We start from the raw sequence: 25368 nt of genomic DNA on the forward strand, positions 1-25368 counted from the left end.
ATTCAGCTATAATAAGGAATGAGATCTTGTCATTTGCAACAGCATGGATGGAACTGGAATTTATCATTTTAAGTGAAATAAGTCAGACACAGAACAAAAAACTTTCCAACAACATGGATCGAATTGGAGATCATTACCTTAAGTGAAATGAGCCAGTCACAGAAAGTCAAACATAGCATGTTCTCACTTATTTTGGGGATCTAAAGATCAAAACAATTGAACTCATAGACATACAGAATAGAAAGAAGGTTACCAGAGGGTGATAAGGGTAGTGGGAGGGTCGGGGGAGGGAGTTTGTGATGGTTAGTGGGTACAAAGTGTAGATAGAAAGAATGAATAAGACCTACTATCTGATAGCACAACAGGTTGACTATAGTCAATAATAACTTAATTGTAAATTTTAAAGTAACTTAAAGAGAGTAACTGGTTTGTAACTCGAAGGGGAAGTGCTTGAGGGGATGGATACCTCATTCTCCACGATGTGCTTATTTCACATTACATACTTTTATTAAATCATCCCATGTACCCCACAAATATATACACCTACAATGTACGGACAAAAGATAAAAGTTAAAAAAAAAAACTAAAAAGGAAACAATCCACAAAGTAAACAGACAACCTACATAATGGGAGAAAATATTTGCAAAGTATGCATCTGACAAAAGTTTAATATCTAGAATCTATAAGGAATGTAAACAGATTAAGAAACCAAAAACAAACATCCCCAATAAAAAGTAGGCAAAGGACCTGAACAGACATCTTTCAAAAGGAGGCATACCCACAGACAACATACATATGAAAAAAATGCTCAACGTCGTCAATTATTAGAGAAATGCAAGTCAAAATCACAATGAGACACCATCTCACACCAGTCAAAATGACTATTAATAAAAAATCAAAAATAACAGATGCTGGCGAAGCTGCAGAGACAAAGGAACACTTATACACTGCTGGTGGGAATTTAAACTAGTTCAGCCACTGTGGAAAGCAGTTTGGTGATTTCTCAAAGAACTTAAAACAGAATTACCATTCAACCCAACAATCTCATTATTGGGTATATGCCCAAAGGACTATAAATCAGTCTATCATAAAGACACATGAGTGCATATGTTCCTTGCAGCACTTCAACAATAGCAAAGACATGGAATCGACAGAAATTCTCATCAGTGCTAGACTGGATAAAGAATATGTAGTAAATATATAGCAGAGAATACTTCACAGCCACAAAAGTAGTGAGATCATATTCTTTGTAGCAACATGGATGGAGCTGGAGGCAATTATCCTAAGCAAACTAATGCGGGAACATAAAACCAAATACCGCACGTTCTCACTAATAAGTTGGAGCTAAACATTGAGTACACAAGGACACAAAGAAGGGAACAGCAGACACCAGTGCCTGCTAGAGGGTGGAGGGTGGGAGGAGAGAGACGATCAAAAAACTACATATCTGGTACTATGCTTATCTACCGGGGGGGTGAAATAATCTGCACTCCAAACCCCCATGACATGCAATTTACCTGTATACCAAACCTGCACATGTACCCCTGAACCTAAAATAAAAGGTTTTCAAAAATAAAGAAATAAAGGTCTCTAGAAGGAGAATTTAGGTAGGGGAGATGATCATGTAGATTTTGAGGTACTTATAAGACATCCACTGAAGATGTTGAGTAAGCAGTGAAATATACAGTCTGAAATCTAGGAGAGAGGTATAGGCTGGAGGTATAAATTTGGGAATAATAAGCCTATAGATTGTGTTTAAAGTCATGAAATTGGGCAGAATCACCAAAGGAGTGATTAAAAAAGAAAAGAAGCCCAAGGATTTAGCCCTCAGACATTCCAATGTAGGCTTGACAGAGAAGAGGAACTTCTGAACGAAACTGTGAAGGAGGAGTAAATGATGTAGGAAGAAAACTAAGAGAAAATGATGCCCTGTAATTCAAATGAAGGAAATATTTTAAGGAGGGTAGGATCAAGTGTGTCAAAAGCTATTGAGAAATCAAGTAAGACTGGGGCTGAGAATTGACCTTTGGACTTATAAATATGAATAATTGGCCACCTTTATAAGAATAGGATCTTTGGACAGATGGGACAAAAGCTTAATTGAAGTAAGTTCACAAGAAAGCCAAGTAAGTATAGGCAACTCTTTCTGGGAGTTTTGCTACAAAATGTAAGAAGAGGAGTGGTGTGGTAGTCGGGCAGCATATGGTCAAGAAAAATCATTTTTAATATGTGAAAATCTTAGGAGCATAATTCGTCAAGTCAACAAAACCATAGGTAGAATTGTGGAGATGAAGTCTGAAAAATGGAGAATTCTAAAGGCATTTCTTCCTATATGCTACATATATGCCATGTATGTTTCATTTTTGCTTCCCCCCTAAATTACAGTTCAAAGAATATTCTTCTCATAAGTTTCAACAAAAAGACAACCTAAGATAACTAGCTCTAAAACATGGCCAGAAACAAGATTTGATGATTCCTATCCCAGAATTCGACAATCGTATCACAAGAAGAAACTCTCTATAGGAATATACAGGAATCTATAACGTTATACATGAGAAGCCATGAAGACAAGAAATTGCAATACTGCTCCTTTCTTCCATAATACTAAATACAGAACATAGTGACCCCCTAACACCACCGCCACTATATATACTCTGAAGAAAGGTTGGAGACAGAAGGCAGAGTGGAAGACAGTCAGACAGATAACCATTTTGCAGTGGGGTGACAGAATTGAAATAAACAAAATGTGCATCTTGGCACTATTTCCTCTCCCTTCGAACTGGAGCACTGAGAGCAGTACCAGAAATTCTTGCAATATTAAGTAGTAGAGTGGAGATGCACATGCACTTACGACCTAAAGAGCAACCTGCTGCCCATTAGATTATCAGTGCTTGTTAATGATTAGATCACAGTTGATAGCTGCAACCTGCAGATACCAAGCCACGAGCCGTATGCCTTTGTGTCATGGTTGTCATCACAATAAGCAGACAGCCAAACTATTACTCTAAATGATGAATAAGAAAGTGGATAGAAACAGCATGTCCAAATTGGTCTGATGAAAATTCTTACTGATTTTGTCATAAAAGATAAAGAAAATGGTAGCATCTCAAACATTCACAGTAGTGCTGGTTTAATTGTTTACAAAGAGCTTATAAATAATTCTGCATAACATTTTTCTGTTAAGATTATATGTGCCAATTCCAGCATGACATTTTGGCTGCTGGATTGGGAAAATATTTATAATTTAATGAACAAGAGCCATGAACAAATTTAAGATTACTGCAGTAAAAAATATTTTCCTCCAAAAATAATTTTGTTCATCATCATTGCTGATATGGTTTGGCTGCGTCCCCACCCAAATCTCATCTTGAATTCCCATGTATTGTGGGAGTGACCCGGTGGGAGGTAATTGAGCCATCAGGGCAGGTCTTTCTAGTGCCTTTCTCATGATAGAGAATAAGTCTCATGAGATCTGATGGTTTTATAAGGGGGAGTCTCCCTGCACAAGCTCTCTGTTTGCCTCCGGCCATCCATGTAAGATGTGGCTTGCTCCTCCTTGCCTTCTGTCATGATTGTGAGGCCTCCCCAGTCATTTGGAACTTTAAGTCCATTAAACCTCTTTCTTTGGTAAATTGCCCACTCTTGGGTATGTCTTTATCAGTAGCATGAAAACGGACTAATACAATTGCCTTTAATGAGGGGTTGAAAAATAAATCTTTAAAAAAATAGCACCAAATTTTAGTGTCAACATAGAAGCATGTTTCTAGAGTTTTAAATGGAAAATAATAATTTTGTGCTGACACTTTTGAGTGAAAATTAAAAGATCCAGTTTACTCTCTCAGGGCTGGAAAATGAAATAGCACATCCAGGGGTGGTGGCTCAGGCCTGTAATTCCAGCACTTTGGGAGGCCAAGGCGGGTGGATCACCTGAGGAGATTGAGACCAGCCTGGCTAACATGGTGGAAACCTGTCTCTACTAGAAAATAAAAAAAATTAGCCAGGCATGGTGGCGTGCACCTGTAATCCTAGCTACTCAGAAGGCTGAGGCAAAAGAGTCTCTTGAACCTGGGAGGCAGCGGTTGCAGTGAGCCGAGATTGCGCCATTGCACTCCAGCCTGGGCAACAAGAGTGAAACTCAGTCTCAAAAAAAAAAAAAAAAAAAAAGAAAAGAAAAAAGAAAAGAAAATGAGTCAGCATTTATTTTACAGTGTGAAATAAATGTAGATGCACTGGCCAGAATGTGAAACGTAAATAAATAGGGTTTTTTACTCCAAAGCACAACACTGTAATGCAACTTGTTATTTTGTTAGCTGCAGAAAATCCATATGTGTCTGAGCAACCTCAATTCTTTCCTCCTCCAAAGAAATAATTGTACTGAGGAGCATAAGGCAGAGAGAGGAGATATCAAAGCAAGTGTTAGAAAAGAAGTGAACATTTATTAAAAAGTGTTAGAGCAGGAGCGAAAGGAAGTAAAGTGCACTTGGAAGAGGGCCAAGCGGGCAACTTGAGAGATTCGAGTGTACTACTTGACCTATTGACTTGGGGTTTTATATGTTGGCATGCTTCCAGGATCTGTGTCTTATTGTTCCCTTGAGGTGGGCTGTCTGCATAGGTAGTGGCCTGCTAGTACTTGGGAGGGGCCGCATGCACAGTTTACTGAAGTTGTGAGCATGCTCACTTGAGATGTTTTTTTCCTTATCAGTCGAGTATTCCTATAGGAAGATCATATACCAGTTAAACTATGCCATTTTGCTTGCCTCTTAGTGTGCATGCTTAAGCTTATTCGCCCAGCTCCTGAGATCTCATTGGGAAGCTGCTGATCACCGGCTTCAGGTGTTTTCTGTCTATTGGGAGACTGACTTTCCCTGGTGCTAGCTGCAACCAATTATTATTTTAGCGAGACAGCTTAACAACCACCTGACCACCACCTTATGGTTGCCTGACATTCCTGGTGGGGTGGGGGGTCTCTTGCCTATTCATTTCCACCTAACTACCTACTCTAATCTGAGACCCCAGTGTATGCAATTGAATTTTCTTCTACATGTTGCATGTCTTTTCACAATCACTGGTCTGCAATGATATGCAAAACATTATTTGTAATCATACCACTTTCCCACTTTTTCTTCTCCGTGATGATTTCTTTTATTTTGACTGATAATACCCACACTTCAATCTAATGAGGATTTCCCCTTTCCCTTATTGTTACTGAACGGAGATTTTTCTCATACCAATGGCTGAACTGCAGAGTAGAGAGGAAAACAACTGCTCAGAAACTATCAGCCAGGAAACAAAGCCTTATTTATATTCACATTACATAGAAGACACATTTAAGTCACTGGAAACTCACTTTAAGTTTCTCTTTTTTTTAACCTCCTTGATAAAATACCAACTTAAATTTAAAGTTGAATGGGGCTCTAAGAATATTTAGAAGTTGTTTAGTTTGTTTTAAATAGGCTGGCTCTACTCCTAAGGTACATCTAAGTACACTTTCTCCTGATTTGTCCTTACTTATACCGTTAGCTTTCCACTTTTTGAGAATTTCAAGAGGTATTTTTAAAATCCATATGTCTACATTTTAAGAGGATTTTTCCCCCTCAGACAAACCTTCATTCTCAATTTATATTACTCTAGACCATTTTACTATGAATGTAAAAATTGTGTAACTATGATTACTGATTCATGAAATAAGAACAAAGTTGTGATTTGTTATTACAAATGGTTAAATTGTAGAGGCTTCTTTGTGGTTTCAATAATGGAAAAGGACAGCAGCTCCCATGAGGTAATTTTATCTTCCTTGTGAAAGAAGGGAATCACCCTTGTCTCTGATGGAATTTTTGTGTGGCTTTCCAGCATCAGGTATTCAATCTTAGGTTAGATCTTTAAAGGATGATTGAATATTTGGATAGTGTTTAGTTTGCATGGCTAACACAAATACATCTACCCTGACTTTTAGGTTGCAACAACCTCTTGAAACCATTAAAACCCAAAAGGTTGCATCTGGTATCAATAATTTTTTAAAAAATTCCAAAAACAATAGATGGAGTCTATTTCAAATGCTCTATACAATTTATAAAACATATCCCTGTCTTTTAATTATTTTCAGTGAAAATGTTCTAAATCATTGTGTTTATTCAAAAGATGTGAAAAGGAGTCTGACATCTTTTAAGCCCTAGATAACCGGATATAGCTCTATCTAGCTTCTAACAAATGAATTTGAGCAAAGTATAAGATGTGGCCATGTGCATAACACTGAAGGGAGATAAGAAGATAAAATGTAAATTAAATACTACACATTTGTGTGTAAATGCATTTTCTGTGTATGGAGATGCTAAAGCATAGAGGTAACATTTTTGCATATAAAATATGATGCCAAAAGGACTCATAAAACCACCTTTTTGTCAAGGCAATAGAAATAGATGTCACCTATTTCCCTAATGATGTACATTTTGACAAAGGTGGAGGAATGGAATTAACCAAAGGAAAATTACAATGAATAATTGAATTTCTCAATTGTAATTCAATTTTGGATAATACGTCAGTACTATGGAAATTATTTTATTTTGCCTAGAAAAATATTTCACATGTGTACTGTGTTTCTTGGTAGAAATGGAGAGAGTAGCTTTCCGTTTTATATGCACTTGACTATCATACACATGTGTGCACACACACAGAGATTTGTCATTAAAATTGAATTGGACAATCAATTCAATCTGAAAAGATGTCAACTTTTCAAGATAATTGATTTGGTTTCTTTTTGTTTGAATTTACTAAATGTTTTACACCCAAATGATTCAACAATAAGGGTCAATATAGTTGTGTGCATAGACACAGCTCAAGTTGTATACAGCTATGGCTAGTCTTTTTTGAAAGTACAGCATTCAGTATTAAATTGTATTTGTTGTATGTAATAAAGAACAAGTACACAAGAGATTAGAATCCACAAATTTAAAATTCTGTTTTTCTAAATATTATAACTTAAATAGAATAAATCCACTTTACACTGTAAATACCATTGACTCTTGAACAATGCAGAAGTTGGGGCAGTAACCACCACCTGCCTCCAGTCAAAAATTCACATATAACTCTTTGTTTGTTTGTTTGTTTGTTTGTTTTAAGCAACAGTGTCTTGCTGTGTTGCCCAGGCTGGAGTACAGTGATGCAATCACCTTAGCCTCCCAAGTAGCTGGGACTACTGATGTGTACCACTGTGGCTGGATAATTTAAAAAATGTAGAGACAGGGTCTTGCTATGTTACCCAGCCTGGTCTAGAACTCATGGCCAAAAGCGATCCTCCTGCCTCAGCCTCCCAAAGTGCTTGGATTACAGACATGAGCCACCATGCCTGGCTACATGTATAACTTTTGACTCTCCAAAAACTTAAAACTACTAATAGCCTGCTGTTGACTGGAAACTTTATTGATAATGTAAATTAATACATATTGTATGTTACATGTATTATATACTGTATTCTTACAATACAGTAAGCTAGAAAAAAGAAAATGTTATTAAGCAAATTATAAGGAACAGAGGATATGATTTATATTTATTAAATGGAAGTATATAATCATAAAGGTCTTCAACCTTACTGTCTCCATGTTGAGTAGGCTGAGAAGGAGGAAGAGGACTGGTTAGTCTTGTTGTCTCAGGGGTGGCAGTGGTGGAAGAAAATTTGTGTAAGTGGACCTGCACAGTTCAAACCCATATTGTTCAAGGGTCAGCTGTAGTATGTTGTTGTTAAGGACATAAAACAATTTGGTAATTAACTCTCAGAGAGTAAGAACCTAGTTCACACTAAGCATAGAACACTACTTAAAGAAATGATCTCCAGTAATGCTAGAAGAATCATACAACACTTCTTTTCCACTTACAGAAACCCATTCATTTTGAATTTAGGGAATATGCATTTGATAAGCAGTGAATCAATACCTCAAATCCTCTTCTAATTACTGGCTTTCTGACCACTAGACATGTTTACAATATTGAACAATCCCACTTCAACCACATTCAACAGAACGAATGTTAACCTGTTGAGTGCTCTTTCCTTAAATTAAGGATCATGGGAAGTTTCTAGGAATTCAGTCTAGGAATCTATTTACCTTTAGGCTTTTGTGTTCTAAGCCTTAATATGTGCTCTCTAGAAAGCTCTAGCTTATTTCTAATGTTCATATGACTTTCTGTCATATGTAATTTAGAAAACAGATATTTATTGAATGTCTACTGTGTATAAAGCAAAATGATAGCCTCTGCGGAGGAAAAAGAATAAGTAGGTCATAGTCCCCACTCTCAAATAATTTAAGTCTAACTGGAGATTTAAGACGTTAACATGTGAAGTTTTTTAATTTTTATTAAGTTCAGGGGTATAAGTAAAGGTTTGTTACATAGATAAACTTGTGTCATGGGGGTTTGTTTTACAGATTATTTAATTACTGATAAAGCATATAAATAACATTTGAAGAACATATTTTAGTAGATAGTATGAGATTCTATATGTGTGGTCAGCAAATTTACACTGCATAGGATTTCAAAGTGAAAGGTTTTTATGCTGTATCTTTGCTTTCTTCAAAAGTGTGGACATCTTTAAGAGGCAGGGAGGAATGATTCGTGTTTAGGCTTCAATATTTTGGCAGGCATGTTACATAATTTTAAAAAGAGGCAGCTAGATAACAGGTGGAGGTTTTATATTTCCTTGTTATAACTTAGTCTTTTTGCAAAACAATTGGAAACTGCCAGTAAAATTTATTGATATATAACATTTGTATATTTTATGCAAGATATGTGGTATTTTGTCACAAGCATAGAATGTGAAATGATCTTGTCAGTGTATAGGGTATTCATCACCTCTGGCATTTGCCATTTCTATGTGTTGGGAACATTTCAAGTGCTCTCTTCTAGCTATTTTGAAATATATAATATATTATTGTTAACTATAGTCATCCTATCCTGCTATCAAACATTAGAACTTATTCCTTCTATTTAATTGTATGATTGTACCCATTAACTAACCTCTTCATCTCCTTCCCCCAACTCACATACCTTTCCCAGCCTCTGATAACTATCATTCTACTCTCTACCACCATGAGACGTTTTTTAGCTCCCACGTATGGGTGATAGCATATAATATTTGTCTTTCAGTACCTAGCTTATTTCACTTAACATAAGGACCTCCTGTTCCATCTATGTTGCTGCAAATGACAGGATTCAATTCTATTTTATGGCCAAGTAGTATTCTATTGTGTATATATTGCACATTTTCTTTATCCATTCATCCCTTGATGGACACTTAAGTTTGTTCTATATCTTTGCTATTGTGAATAATACTACAAAACCATGAGAGTTCTGATATTCCTTTGATATATTGATTTCTTTTCTTTTAGAAAAATATCCAGTAGTAGGATTCTTGGATCATATGGTAGTTCTACTTTTAGTTTTTCAAGAAATCTCCATTCTGTTTTTCACAGTGACTGTACTAATTTACATTCCTACCAACTTTGTATCAGTTCCCTTTTCTCCACATCTTCTCCAGCATCTGTTATTTTTTTTTTCTTTTTAACAATAGCCATTCTAAGATGACATCTCATTGTGGATTTAATTTGCATTTTCCTGATAATTAGTGATGTGGAGCCTTTTTCATCTACCCGTTGGCCATTTGTATGTCTTCTTTTGAGACATGCCTATTCAGGTCCTTTGCCCACTTTATAATGAGATTATTAGGTTTTTGGTTTTTTGGGGTTTTTTTTGCTATTGAGTTGTTTGAGTTCCTTGTATATTCTGAACATTAGACCCTTCTGGGATGAATGGTTTTCAAATATTTTCTCCCATTCAATATGTGTAGTGTGTCTTTATTCTGTGGATTGTTTGCTAGTACATTTTGAAGAAAGGTACTAGTTAATAAAATTGATTATTGAGATACATATAAGAGAATACACTCTTTGGGATAAAGGAAGGATGTGGGAAGTGCCATTTTACTCTATCTTGAAGGGTAGGGAGAGAATACACACACATCACACACGGTTCCCATTCACAAACATAAATAAAATTTCTGAGGACTGACTAGAAGGCAAAGTGTAATAGCAAGAAAGATCATGAAAACAAAAACAAATATTTCCAAATTTCAATTCCAAAAATTCTGAATTTATCATTAAACTGTTTTTACTTCTAATTTAAACTCTAATTTTCTCTACTTTGAGGGCTTTTTTTTTTTCTACTCTGGCTCATTCAAAACTTACACAAACACGTAAAGCACGTTGAGCATGTAACATGTCATTTTTATTTGCCAAATTATAGTCATCAAATGATACCTTGTACAGAAAGAGTAAAACCTATGCTGAAGTGAAAATGTATTTCCTGGATTCATTTTGGAAAACATGGTAACATTGCAAGTTGGAAGCCTGATTATTCATTGTCATACTAGCACACAAAGTGCATTGTACTTAAATCTTTTTTAAATTTCAAAAGCAAGCCATGTAAAAATCAAAGAAATTTAAAGAATGTGAGCCTTGGTATATAAGAAGATGTATTCTCACTCTTAAAATTATTTAAACAGGTGCTACGGGAAGCCATTGCCTGTATAAGTCTTTTAAGATATTTACAACAAAACATTTCCCTGTGATTGAATTTTTCCAAGTACTAAAATACCATGGAGAAATATGTTTACCACCAGTTTTATGGTTCCCTAGATGCATTCTCTATAAATCTTGTATCTGCTTGGACACAAACAGTATTGCAAAAAGACACCATGCCATTTGAACAGGGTATACAGCTTTGAAAGCGTATGCCACAGTACTAATGGGAATGTCAGTATTATTATGAGTAATACAGTTTTAAGACCATTTTTTTTTATTATAGGAGACCTAAGTAATTGTTCTTATTTTACATCTTAATTTTACTAGGAATATTTTATGTCTGTAGAGATACTACCACTATTGTGTTACAGTTTTTGGCCTCGGTGCTGATATGGGATATAACATTTGCGAAGTCTAAGCACGGAAAAACATAATGGTAAAGTTTTCCTTTACAACATCTATTATTCCATTGAAAAGCAAATAAGAAATAATTACCTGGGACCTGAAAATGCAACCCCTATATGCTTCAAAGATTTGGGTTGACAATGTTTAAAGAGCTACAAGGTATCAATAATAGAATTTTGCTAACCAGTGAGTCAATTTTCTAGGCAAATGAGGGAAGACAACACATGTCGTAAGTATCCAGATGAGAAAGTATCTTCTGGAAACTTGTAGCAGTGGCAATAAAGCAATACACATCAGTGTTCAAACTTGAATAGCATATTGTATTGCTTTTCACCCTCATAATTTTTTAAAATATGCCAACTGTCAGAGACAGTGGTAGGTAAGGATAGATGGTTACATGGATTATTAGTAAATTCTCCTGAGAAATTGGGATATTGATGGTGGTTGAGAATCATAGGCTGACTATGATGCACTTCACCATCTGTTAATATAGGTATTTTAACTGGAGATAAGATCAAATATCTTGTCATCAGCCAAGAAGAGGAAGTAATTTCAATGCCATGTTAAAAATAAAGTATTTAGCCCTTCACACTGGAAAAATGCCTAATGGGAAATGAATAATGGAGCAGAGGTGACAATGGACAGAGGCAGTGAGCAAAGTGATCTTCCCTAGTGATCAAATAGAATTAAGAAAGTTAAAATCTCTAAGTGAAGTGCGTAGATATAGCTGTTCAGGTGATCAGGTGATGGAAGTATGTTCTTTTTTTTTTTTTTTTTTTTTTTGAGACAGAATCTTCGCTCTGTCGCCCAGGCTGGAGTGCAGTGGCGTTATCTGCGCTCACTGCAAGTTCCGTCTCCTGGGTTCATGCCATTCTTCTGCCTCAGCCTCCCGAGTAACTGGGACTACAGGCACATGCCACCATGCCTGGCTAATTTTTTGTATTTTTAGTAGAGACGGGGTTTCACCATGTTAGCCAGGATGGTGTCAATCTCCTGACCTCATGATCCACCTGCCTTGGCCTCCCAAAGTGCTGGGATTACAGCGTTAGCCACCGCGCCCGGCCGCATGTTCCTTAAGGTTATCCAAAGCAAACATGAAGGCAGATTCAGGACAAATGCAGAAATGGTTAACATATGATACTGTGTCTGGAATTTATTCCTTCCAGTGGGTTCTTGGTCTCGCTGACTTCAAGAATGAAGCCGTGGACCATCGCAGTGAATGTTACGGTTCTTAAAGATGGTGTGTCCGGAGGTTGTTCCTTCAGATGTTCAGATGTGTCCGGAGTTTCTTCCTTCTGGTGGGTTCATGGTCTCGCTGACTTCAGGAGTGAAGCCGCAGACCTTTGCAGGGAGTGTTACAGCTCTTAAAGGTGGTGCGTCTGGAGTTGTTTGTTCCTCCCGGTGGGTTCGTGGTCTCGCTGTCTCGCTGACTTCAGGAGGGAAGCCACAGACCTTTTCATTGAGTGTTAGAGCTCATAAAGGTAGTGCGGACCCAAAGAGTGAGCAGCAGCAAGATTTATTGTGAAGAGCAAAGAACAAAGCTTCCACAGCATGGAAGGGGACCTGAGCGGGTTGCCGCTGCTGGCTTCGGTGGCCAGCTTTTATTCCTTTATTTGGCCCTGCCCACATCCTGCTGATGGGCCCATTTTACAGAGTGCCAATTGGTCCATTTTACAGATTGCTGATTGGTCTGTTTTTACAGAGTGCTGATTGGTACGTTTACAAACCGTTAGCTAGACACAGAGTGCTGATTGGTGCATTTTTACAGAGTGCTGATTGGTGCATTTACAAATCTTTAGCTAGACACAGAGCGCTGATTGGTGCATTTTTACAGAGTGCTGATTGGTGCATTTACAAACCTTTAGCTAGACACAGAGCACTGGTTGATGTGTTTACAACCCTTTAGCTAGACAGAAAAGTTCTCCAAGTCCCCACTCGACCCAGGAAGTCCAGCTGGCTTCACCTCTCAATACTAAACTGAAAATAACTTCATGGGACTCAAATGTTATAATGTTGATTTTTAAAGCACTTTATCCAAATAAGTGACTCATAAAAATATACCAATTTCATAGAATTGGAATTTAGGGCAGAAATTTTGGGTGCCTTGTTTAAGTCTGATTACAAGATATTAGTATTGAAAGATCTTACATATTAATTTTCTCTTTATTTTCCTTTCTTCATGTTGCAGGATTTCTCTGGTTATTTGAGTTCATAATATTCACACATTCATAAAAACAGAAAATGTTAAACATCTGCATTTAATGCTAATCATTGAGTTTTGTAGGGCTTCATGTGAAGTAAATCTTAAAAATAGTTTTTCTCCTAAAGAAGTACCATTGGCTGTGAGTACAATAGTCACACCTTATTTGCGGGGGATATGTTCCAAGACGTCTGGTAGATGCCTACAACAGTGAAGAGTACTGAACCCCATACATTTTTTTTTTTCTATACGTACATACCTGTGTTAAAGTTTAATTTAGAAATAAGGCATAGTAATAAATTGACAACAATAACTGATGGAAACATAGAACAACTATACCAATATACTGTGTAAACGTTATGTGAATGTGGTCTCTCTTTCTCTCAAAACATTTTATTGTACTGTACTCCCCTGTTGTCTGATTGCCATTTACTAGGAGTAACAGAAATCTTTGGAAAATGAAATCACAGATAAGGAGCAACTACTGTGTGTATAAGGATAGAATCCAATTGGGAAAGAAAAGAAGAGAAAATCATAGTGACTAAAATGTCACTGGAAGTTGAGAACTGACTATGTTTCTCTTTACATTTCAAGCTTTGACAGATGTTAAAGATGTTTAATAAATATTTATTTTCATACATAAGTATATATATAATATATATTTGCAGGCTAATAAAAGCATCACACTCTTACTGTCTGCATAAACCCAGCCTCAGCATAGACATAGTTTTATATTCAGTAAACACTTAAGATTCTTCTTTCAAACTAAAGCACTTATGATAGAAAAATGAGAAAAAAATTCTCAAGTACTAGGGCTATTAGCAAAAGTGAAACATGTCTGTAGTGTCTTTGCTTCAACATTTGCCATTCCATATGGATCCGTAAATATTTGTAACAATAGTAAGTAAAGGAATTTTAGCATTAATAAAATAAGGTCGAATTTGCCAGGAAAAATTAAGATAGATTTTTCATATTTTCTTTTTTTCATTTAAATATTTATTGAACAAAAGCAGAATAAATGAACTAAGGGCTGTTTTAACCTGTAGATAAAAAACAGCAACTTCAAATATTCAGAAGGGTGTCACACAGAGAATGAAAGACTTGTTTAGTATTTCTGCAAAGGGCAGAACTTGACCCAAAGGATAAATACAAGCAATCAGTAGGCCATTGGATAGTTGTACAAAGTGTATCACATATCTTAATTGCTTCTTTCTCCATATAATGCGTTCCACACTTAACTTTTCCCATCTTATAAAAGGAGATAATACAACATAATACTTCTCATGAACGTCTTAAATAAGTCACATTTTCATGGCAAGCCCTCCACTGCCAGCAATAGATGTACTCATAGTATTGGAAAACATCTAAAGTTAACAAACTGGTTTAGTATAAAAATGGTTTATTTGTTCCTCAGACATATTTCTGCATTTTACATTAGTGGATCTCAGAAGTTGGGGAGAAAAGAGAGCATAGTCTCCAAAGAGGGTGAATCATAATACCTAGCAATACAGATATTGCCCTCAAACTCTAAATGAATCATTACCACTATCCAACAATGGTACAGATGAGAGTGTGGTGTGTGCTGGGGCATCTGCACAGACAAAAGACAGTTGACAACCACTGTTCTACAAGAAACAGGAAATCTTATTTCACAAGTCACTAAAAAACAAACTAACTGCTGTAGTAATGAGAGGCTCCATCCAGACTGTTAAATATTACAAAATGAGAACTGTTTCAACAACCATTCAGCATAATGTTTAAGAACAAAAAGTACATAAAACATTGTACTTTATATGTATATTTTATCACATAGTAAGAAACTCTGAGGTGCTTCATCTATGCAACAAATTGAAAATAAAACTTTATATTTCTATATTTGTCAATATACAGAATTCTGAAGGTGGATCTTAAACTCAGGATGATAAATCAGTTATCAAGGAAAGCCACATAACCTGTCAGTCTGGATAACTGCTATTCACTGGGGATGGGTGAACTGGAATTGGCTCTGGCAAGGGAATAAACTTGTTAAAAGAAACATCCAGGGCCCTTGCAATTGGCTTTCTGGACATAACCATTCTTGTGGTTGGGTCAGCTTGCCATTCTTGTTTTAATATACCTTTCACAGCCTCTTCTACAGGACATCCAACAAAGGCTTCAAAATCCTCAGCTATTATTGAGATATACGCTTGAGAGGGCAGGGCAAAGGCTCATCTCCTTGTTGTATCTCTAAATGCTTCCATAATTGACTGGAACGTCTTAGGCTACTGGTAAGCATTGAGGGTTGTATACATCCCAAAGAAATCTCTATGCCAGAATTTTTTTCCTACTGAGCAAATTCTCCCAAGTTCAGAATTTGCAGATTTTATAGCAGGTGGTATTCTTTCCCAAAGATATCTTGGATTATTCACGTCGTTATGGAGCAAATAAAAAGCTAGAAGCTGACCGTACACTGGGGGTGCAGCGGTTTCTCCAAGGGCCTGGAACTCTTGGTTCTCGCACTGATCCAACAACTTTTTGAAACTGAAGGCACTTTCCTTCATCATTGCCACTGGCATCTTCCCAGCCTGTCTTGTGGCCACCCCTTCCCAACAGCCAGACCCCAAACTGTCTCCCTTTTCCTATATTCTTAGTAGAAAGTACACTTACCTTAAACTTGCAAGTCTCCATGGGAATAAATATACAACTTAAATTAAATTTGAGGAGAAAATGCGACTCGGTGGCTGTCAAGATGGCCGAATAGGAACAGCTCCTGTCTGCAGCTCCAAGGGAGATCAGTGCAGAAGGCCGGTGATTTCTGCATTTCCAACTGAGTTACCTGGCTCATCTCATTCGGACTGGTTAGACAGTGGGTGCTGCCCTTGGAGGGAGAGCCGAAGCAGGGTGGGTCGTCGATTCAGACTACTCAGGTAGTTTGAAGACTTCAGGCTCAAACTACCTTAGAGCTAATCTGAGAGAGTTCACTTACAGAATTACAAGTTTATTCTTTTGTCTGGTTATTAGGAAGACAAAATACAATGCTATAATACCTTTATTTATTCTTGACACATTAAGTAAATTCTTCACTCAGTTTACCAGAGTAAATTTTTTAAAAGAATTTATTGGGTAAATCCTGGAATCAATGCATATTCAGTGCACTTCTTTTTCTTGAACATTCCAGATCTAGAAGGCTAGCATAGCTTCACATGTAGCTCATCTTTTTGAGGGCCAACTATATGCTCAGTACCATGCTAAGTGTTTTGCATTTGAGTTTTTTCCTTTAAACTTCCCGCAAACACTCTGAGGTAGATCTTTATATTCTACAAATAGGGTCATTGCGTAACATCCCAACACACAGAGACATTCAGTAATGTTTATCATGCTATAAGAAGAAGGCAGACTCATAGGAAATAAGTTAAAATCAGAAAAGGATGTATCAGATGATTAACCTTTGTATAATCATTTACATTCAACTGCATGATACATTTTTGAAAGATTTCTAATTAATTGGAAATTTTTTTGAAAATATTCCTCTTCGTCTAATAGTTATTAGAGAAAATCACCACCACACTCTTCAATTTATACCACTTTGATTTATGCCACAATGCAATGCACAACTAAGAACTCAAAAGTGTTTCTGATAAAAATCATTAAGTAAGGTGAGAATATTGAAATAGAAGAAAGTAAAGTTGAATCAGTCCCCACAAACTAGAAATGAAGATGGGGAAGAGGCAGCATTAAAACACAAAACAAAATGGCACATTCATGTGTTCTAGTGCTGGCATTTACACATCCTTGCCTCTTTGGATATATATTGTGAATTATTTTATTATTATTTTTATCAGAAAAAGAGTGTCCATAAGATGGTATGAATTTTCATAGCAACAGACAGCATCTAAAACTAGGATTGTGCTTTTGGTAAAGGTTGTTAAATTAAGCATTACTAATAGATACGAACTTCTTTGATAAAACTTAAGAAATTTTCAGGCGAGAAGCAACAGCTTTTTTTGTTTGTTTGTTTGTTTTCTGAGATGGAGTCTCACTCTCCTTCCCATCCTGGAGTGCTGTGGTGTGATATCAGCACACTGCAAACTTCGCCTTCTGGGCTCAAGCGATTCTCCTGCCTCAGCCTCCTGAGTAGCTGGGATTACAGGCACCTGCCACTGCGCCTGGCCAATTTTTGTATTTTTAGTAGAAATGGGGTTTCACCATGTTGGCCGGGCTGGTCTTGAACTCCTGACCTCAAGTGGTCTGCCTACCTCAGCCTCCCAAAGTGCTGGGATTACAGGCATGAGCCACTGTGCCTGGCTGCAACAGTTTTTATTATCTTAATGTCTATATTACACAGGACAAGAAAAAAAAATATGAAAATTGAAGTGCTTTGCCTTGTTAATTAAATATATATTTTTAATAAAATTCAGCTTTCTAAAATAAACAATTAGGGTCATTTTGAGTTAGCTAGGTTTGTAACAGTATTGCAATTATGGTATCAAACTTGTCTATTAGGAAAACCCTTAATTTTTTGTATAAAATACGTGATGGCTCCGTGCCTCAATTTTTTTTAACGTTTTTTTAAGAGGTGGAGTCCCACTACATTGCCCAAGCTGGAGTGCAGTGGCTATTCGTAGGCATGATCATAGTGCGTTGCAGCCTCAAACTCCTGGGGTCCAGTGATCCTTCTACATCAGCATCCTGAATAGCTGGAACTAGGGATTCATGCCTCTGTACCAAGCCCATTGCCTCCATATTTTAGCTAAGACTGAAATATCAGTATATATTCTCAGTGATTGTGGGTATGTGCACATACGTGCGTGTGCGTGAACAAGAGAAGGAGATGGCTAATGAAAACAGAACTGTCTATCATTAGTACTGTGGTAACATGAAAATGTGAATATGCATAGATTACAAACAGGTATAATTGCACAGTTATTAGTGAGCATATTGATAAAAATGTCAAATCTGTGTAATTAAGGGCATGTTCCTCATGAAAGAGTTTATAGGAGGTGCCAAACTGTGAATTCTTTGTTATACAGACTGTTTTCCCAAGTTTTCCGTGATAGTGTCATTCTGATTTTGAATTATCTTTAATTTTTAATCTTAATCCTCTAAAATATCTTCTTTATACCTTTCTTGGATACAAGTAAATTTATAATCCATAGAATTCATTCTTGGAAAAATATTTTCCTTTTATTTGTATAGGCTCATGTTTTTTACTATTTTGTTTCCTGAATCTATGTTACAAATTGGCCCATTACGCATGTTTTTCTGCAGTGTAAATTGATTTTCACAACCTCTATATCTATAAAACCAACTGGTTGATATATGTCTTTAATTTTATTCAGTTTCTTGAAGCTTTGGCGATACATCCTTAAAATTAGGTATCATTTTTGAAACGATTTTTTGAAATGTGAAAAATAACTAGTTAAAACATATATTGTGATAAGAAGCAATATTAAAATCTTGTAAATGTAGCAAAAATTAACCTTTATAGAGCCCAGTGGTTTTTTGAATTGTGATTCCCACACCAGCAACTTTAGCATCAATTGGGCACTTGTTAGAAATTCAAATTGCCAGGCTCTACTCTATACCTACTGAGTAAGAAACTCTGGAAGCAAGGAATGTGTATTTAAAAGACTTTCAGTGCATTCTTATGCATGATAAAGTTTGAGAACTGTGCTCTAAAGTGCTGGATGAATAACTTGCTCCCTTCTTCCTTCCATTGACTCTTTCTACTCAGTCAGATAAGTTAACTAACCAAATATGAAAGCAGCGATTTTTAAATTTGGCGCCTGAATTGCCAGGTCAGAACAGTAAATTTCCCTTTCTGATCTGTGCCAGATTAAGAGAAGTTTCTTTCTTGGTTGAAAAAAAAAAAAAATGACTGGATGTCTCCTGGCAGAGAAGCAAAATGAGAAATCTGCTTTGCAGCCTCTTCAGCCAGCCAGATGCCTGAGCCCCCAGTAAGACTAAAAGCAAACCTATATTAGAATCCTGGGGAATATGGGCAACATGGCTGACTCGACACGTCAGGTTGAAAGCTGCCACTGAGGGACCACGATGCCTGGCATACTCAGATTTCAGAGGGAAGGCACAAAGCCATTTTACAAATGAGCCGGAGTGACAAAACATTATCACCTGGAAGGGTCATCTAATTTAGGGAAATGGGTGCCCTCCTCCTCCATCTATCCCAAACACATCTCTTCAAAACAGCAGCTTTCTTTCTACCTTACCCCATTCCCAATCCTGCCTCTTGTTTGCCAATTTATGATGCAAACTGTTATAATGTTACTTGGCACTCATAGAATGTTATTTTTTGTGCAGCCTTTTACACAGAGGTAGCCAGGCTGGTTTTCTGGAGAAGGGACTTGTACATGCCTTTGGTGCTTTTTATTTGTTTATATCAGAAGTTCTTGTTTTTCTTTGCAGATTTTAGATCAAATTCTAGTCTGTTTCTGGAACCTCAGCAGTTTTGTATTTCTAGGCTCTATAAAATATAGAGTTACTCCAAAAAATCAGTCAGGTCTTCTTTATCTCTGATATAATAATAGATCATCTCAGAGATGATGGGAAACTATGTGTGTGGGAGAAAAAGGTTTATGCTTTAAAATTGTTTTGCTCAGAGGACTATGCTATGTAGACAAGTTCAATAAATTTACACTAGACATTCTGTGACAACTATACAAGCTATTTTTTGAAATTGTAAAATTTCAATTTGTCACAATATTTGTAGATTATAGTAATCATTTATTTTATTGGAGAGACTAAGAGTTGACCAGAAACTCTTTACCTCCATCCCCTTTCTTCCTTCATTCTACCACATATTTGTAAATAAATAAATACATAAATTATATATTCATGTACAATCTTGTCTTTTTGAATAAAAAAGAAATAGTGGAATCAATCTGATGATTCGAAATCTTACAGGGCTTTAAGGTTACCAGTCAACATATCAAATATCATTGCATAGGTTATAGATAGATACATGATGGTGTCTATTCTAGATACTGAGGAGACAACAGTGAGCAAATAAAAATCGGACAAAAGTCACTGCCCTCAAAAAGATTCAATTGTACTGGAATAAAATATTTAATAAAATAATAAATAATTATATTATATTGTATATTAAATGGTGCTTAATTTTACAGAACAAAATAAATCATCTCAATGGGGTAGAAATAGGGGTGCAGGTTGCAGTGTTAAATAGGATGGTCAGTATAGGTTTCACAAAGAAGATACCGTTTGAGCAAATCATACAGGTGGCAATCTCAAATGAAATGCATCAACACTCTAAAACACACCTTGTAAAGCATTTTGTTAGTTCTAAATTTTTATTTGACTTTTTTTCTTATCAATCTTATTACATTCTCTACAGTTTGAATATCCCTTATCTGGAATGCTTCAGACCAGACATGTTTCTATTATTGGCTCATTCTTGCATTGCTATAACGAAACACCAGAAACTGAGTAATTTATAAAGCAAAAGGGTTTAATTGGATAATGGTTCTTCAGGCTGTACAGGAAATATGATACTGGCATCTGCTCAGCTTCTGAAGTGGCCTCAGGAAACTTTCAATCATGGCAGAAGGCAAAGGAGAAGCAAGCCTGTCTTGGCACACATGTTTAAATAACCACATCTCATGAGACTGACTCACTCACTATCATGAGAACCGCACCAGGAGATGGTGCTAGACCATTCATGAGAATTTTCCCCCAGTGACCCAATCACCTCCCACCAGGCTGCATCTCCAACACTGGGGATGACAATTTGACATGAAATGTAGGTAAGGACACAGATCCAAACCATATCATTCTGCCCTGACCCCTCCCAAATCACATGCCTTTCTCACATTTCAAAATACAATCGTGCCTTCCCAACAGTACCCCAAAGTCTTAACTAATTCCATCATTAACTCAAAAGTCTGCAGTCCAAAGTCTTATCTGAGACAAGGTTAGTCCCTTCTGCCTATGACCCTGTAAAACAAAAATAAGTTAGTTACTTCCAAAAAACAATGAGGGTATAGTCATTGGGTAAATACTCCCATTCTGAAAGGGAGAAATTGTCCAGAAGAAATGGGCTACAGGCCCCATGCAAATCTGAAACCTAGCAGCGCAGGCATTAAATCTTAAAGCTCCAAAAGAGTATCCTTTGACTTCATGTCTCACATCCAGGGCATACTGGTACAATAGGCTCCCAAGGCCTTGGGCAGATCTGCCCCTGTGGCTTTGCAGGGTTCAACCTCCATGGTTGCTCTCAAGGGCTAGTGTTGATTGCCTGTGGCTTTTCCAGGTTCATAGTGCAGGCCGTTGGTGGATCCATAATTCTGGGTTCTGGAGGATGCTGGCCCCTTGTCACAGCTCCACTACTAGGCAGTGCCCCAATGGGGACTCTGTGTGGGAGCTCCAACTCCATATTTCGCTTCTGCTCTGCACTCGTAGAGGTTCTCCATGAGGGCTCCACCCCTGCCACTGGCTTCTGCCTGGGGAATCAGGCTTTTCCACACGTTCTCTAAAATTTAGGCACAGGCTCCCAAGCCTCAGCTCTTGCACTCTGTGCTCCTGCAGGCTTAACACCACATGAAAACGGCCAAGGCTTATGGCTTGTTCCTCTGAAGTATCAGTTCAAGCTGTACCTGGGTCCCTTTTAGCCATGGCTGAAGGTGGAGTGCCTGGGATGCAGGGAGCAGTGTTCTGAGGCTACACAGGGCTGTGTGGCCCTGGGCCTGGCCCACGAAATCATGTTTTCCTTCCTAGGCCTCAAGGCCTGTGATGGAAGGGGCTGCCAGGAAGGTCCCTGAAATGCCTTTGAGGCATTTTCCCTATTGTCTTGGCTATTAACATTTAGCTGCTCTTTACTTATGCAAATTTCTTCAGCCCACTTGAATTCCTCACCAGAAAATGGGCTTTTTTTTTTTTTTTCCTACACATGACCAGGCTGCAAATTTTCCAAACTTTTATGCCCAGCTCCCCTTTTAAACATAAGTTCCAGTATCAGGTCATTTGTTTGCTCACACATAAAAGCATACACTGTTTTAAGCAGCCAGGCTACATCTTGAACACTTTGCTTCTTAGAAATTTCTTCTGGCAAATACCCTAAATCATCACTCTCAAGTTCAAAGTTCCACAGATCCCTAGAGCAGGCACACAATGCAGCAACGCTCTTTGCTAAAGCATAGCAAAAGTGACCTTTCCTCCAGTTTCCAATAAGTTTCTCATTTCCATCTGAGACCACCTCAGTCTGGGCTTCATTGTCCATATAACTATAAGCATTTTAGTCACAACAATTTAAAAAGTCTCTAGGAAGTTCCAAACCTTCCCTCATCTTCCTGTCTTCTTCTGACCTTCTATATTCCTCCAATCTCTTCCTGTTATCCAATTCCAAAGCGGTTTCCACGTTTTTAGGTATCTTTATAGCAATACCCCACTTCTGGTACCAATTTTCTGTATTAGTCTGTTCTTGAACTGCTATAAAGAAATACTTGAGACTGGGTAACTTATAAAGAAAACAGGTTTAATTGGCTCACAGTTTCACAGGCTGTACAGGAATCATGATGCTGGCACCTGCTTGGCTTCTGGGGAGGCCTCAGGGAACTTTCAATCATGGTAGAAGGCAAAGGGGAAGCAAGCATGTCTTATATGACCAGAGCAGGAGGAAGAGATAGATGGGGAGGTGTCATACACTTTTAAATAACCAGATCTCATGAGACGTCACTCACTCACTATCTTGAGAACTCCGCTCCCACGATCCAATCACCTCACACCAGGCCTAATCTCCAACAGTGAGGATTTTTTGACGTGAGATTTGTGTAGTGACACAGGTCCGAACCGTATCATTTTTAATTTTGGGTTTTTCAGATTTTGCAGTATTTGCATATACATAATTAAATATGTTGGGGATGGGACTCAGGTCTAAACATGAACTTAATTTACTTTTCATATACACCTTATAAACTTAGCCTGAAGGTAGTTTTATAAAATGTTTTTAATAACTTTGTGCATGAAACAAAGTTTTTATTGTATTTTGACTGTGATCTGTCACATTATGTCAGGTGTGGATTACTCCACTTGTGGCTTAATGTCTGAGCTCAAAAAGTTTTGAATTTTGAAGCGTTTCAGATTTTAGATTTTCCAATAAGGGATCCTCAACCTGTAGAAGGGGAAATCTAGTTAACTGTCCTTTCATTGAGATTTTCCTATATGAAAAATAGGAAAGAACAGTGCTTCCCAACCAGTATTGACATTTGGCCAGATAATTCTTTGTTGGGAATCCAGCGGTGGTCAGGGGTGAAGGGCTTTCCTATGATTTGTGGGCGTTTTGCAGCATCACTGGCCTCTACCACTAGATGTCAGCAGTACGTAGTCTTGACAATCAAACATTTCTCCAGCTATTGTCATATGTCCTCTGGGCAACAAAATTGCTCCTGGTTAAAAACCACTGACCTGTGTCTTCAGGTCTTCAGTGACTTGGAAAGCAAAAGTGGGCTAATTTAAGGTGAAGCTGGGCTCATCCAGTTTTTACCTAGAGAAGGATATTTCCAAACATTGCGTTTCATGAGGTGTTAGTAGATGCTTAGGTTGTCAAATATATGACTATATACTCCTCTTCCACTTCTGTAAATTTTCAACTACCATTTAATTTATTTAATAAACACTTGTATTTACTTTGGGTCAGAAATTATTCTGTCAATTTTGCTAATAGTAGTTCATTAATATTTATAACAGCCCTAAGAGGTAGGTGTTAGTATTATCCTAACTTTGTAGATAAAGAAACTGAGGCATAGAAAGGTTAAGCAACTTTCCCAGGGTCCTACAAATCATAGAGCAGGGATTCAAACCCAAGCAATAGGGCTCCAGTGTATTTTGCTCTTCATTATGCTCTCTGCTTCCTATCTTGACATATAACATATGTTAATATTTAGTATTAGCATTTTATTTGTTAAAAAAAATTCCATAGGATTTTGGGACACAGTTGGTATTTAGTTACAAGAGTAGGTTCTTTAGCGGTGATTTGTGAAATGGGGCCTGAGATGTTCTGCTTTAAACGATTTAGCAAGTTAAAAATAAAGGAAAACTGTGCCCTGTGAAATATGAGTTTCAGATAAATGAGAAATCTATTTTTAGTCTAAATATGTCCCACGGAATATTTTGGACATAATTATATTAAACAATGATTTGCTGTTTATCTGAAATTCAAATTCCACAGAGCACCCTGTAATGTATCTAGCAATCCTAGCCTTAAGAAGACGTGTTAAATATTGTTTAGGCCAGTTTTCTCAACACTAATTTGAGCAAGGAAGCTTTTCTTGTTAGAACACCTAATATCACATGGAAGTTCTGTGGGGTTTTAGTCTAAGGACAGTGGGAATGCCTTTCAGCTAGAGAGTGAATAGATTATTAAGGGTTCGTTCCAAAGTACAGTGATCTCTTCTTTGAACTCCTAGAGGCAAATAACAATCTATGCCACATGAACATGATTCAAGCTTAAGTGTCCACTGTTTTCCTAAATAATGTATCCACTCCTTAATAACAAGAACTGGGTATCACACTTCTTCCAAACCTTTTACTGGACATAATATTTGTTATTGGAATAATATTTTGTCTGAAAGACGATTGAATTCCAATGCACGATTTATAAAGGAGCCTGTTATGTGAAATTGCTAATCTAAGGATCCACAGCAAATGAGCATAATTGGTTTTAGAGTATCTGTGTCACTTTCTCAGGCTGGTACGTCTTCATTCCTTTGCTACTAGCTTTCTGTTTTCATTTATCTGTATTATTTTTATTTCATCTCCTTAAAGAAATACAACAATTTGGGGATCAAGCTTTTCTTTTCCACATTTGATGATGGCAATACTTGAGGAGTCATTGAAGCTATGTACACTTCCTTATATTCACGCAAGTCACATTACACAGCAGTTGGTCATTTTATTGTTGTAATTGTTCCTCAGTTTGTTAGAGGGAAGCAGGTGTCTCGCTTGTCCTGAATGTAATAATAATGACATTGCCAAAAAAAAAAAAAGAGTCACTTGGGACAATTGTATTTAGGGAAAAGTTCTCAAATGAAATAATAAAGTATAATTTACTTGATAACGAATAAAACTGATGACCTGGTAGGTAGCTACATTTTTCTACTGCTGGGTTAGTCAACTGTGTTAACTTTATATTCCTTTATCACAATCCTTAAAGCCCAGAGGAGAGACACTCCATGAAAAATGGGAAAATAAGCA

General features: G+C 37.1%; 1 protein-coding gene and 1 pseudogene across 1 annotated transcript in view; one reads left to right on the forward strand and one right to left on the reverse strand.

Annotated features, from left to right (window-relative positions):
• DACH2 (dachshund family transcription factor 2) overlaps positions 1-25368 on the forward strand; it is a 647092-nt gene that overhangs the window by 598204 nt on the left and 23520 nt on the right. The gene's annotated exons all lie outside the window — the stretch shown is intronic.
• LOC116811849 (COP9 signalosome complex subunit 8-like) lies at positions 15094-15722 on the reverse strand (annotated as a pseudogene).

The sequence above is a fragment of the Hylobates moloch genome, unplaced genomic scaffold, assembly GCF_009828535.3.
Source record: "Hylobates moloch isolate HMO894 unplaced genomic scaffold, HMol_V3 SCAFFOLD_7, whole genome shotgun sequence".
Taxonomy (NCBI): domain Eukaryota; kingdom Metazoa; phylum Chordata; class Mammalia; order Primates; family Hylobatidae; genus Hylobates; species Hylobates moloch.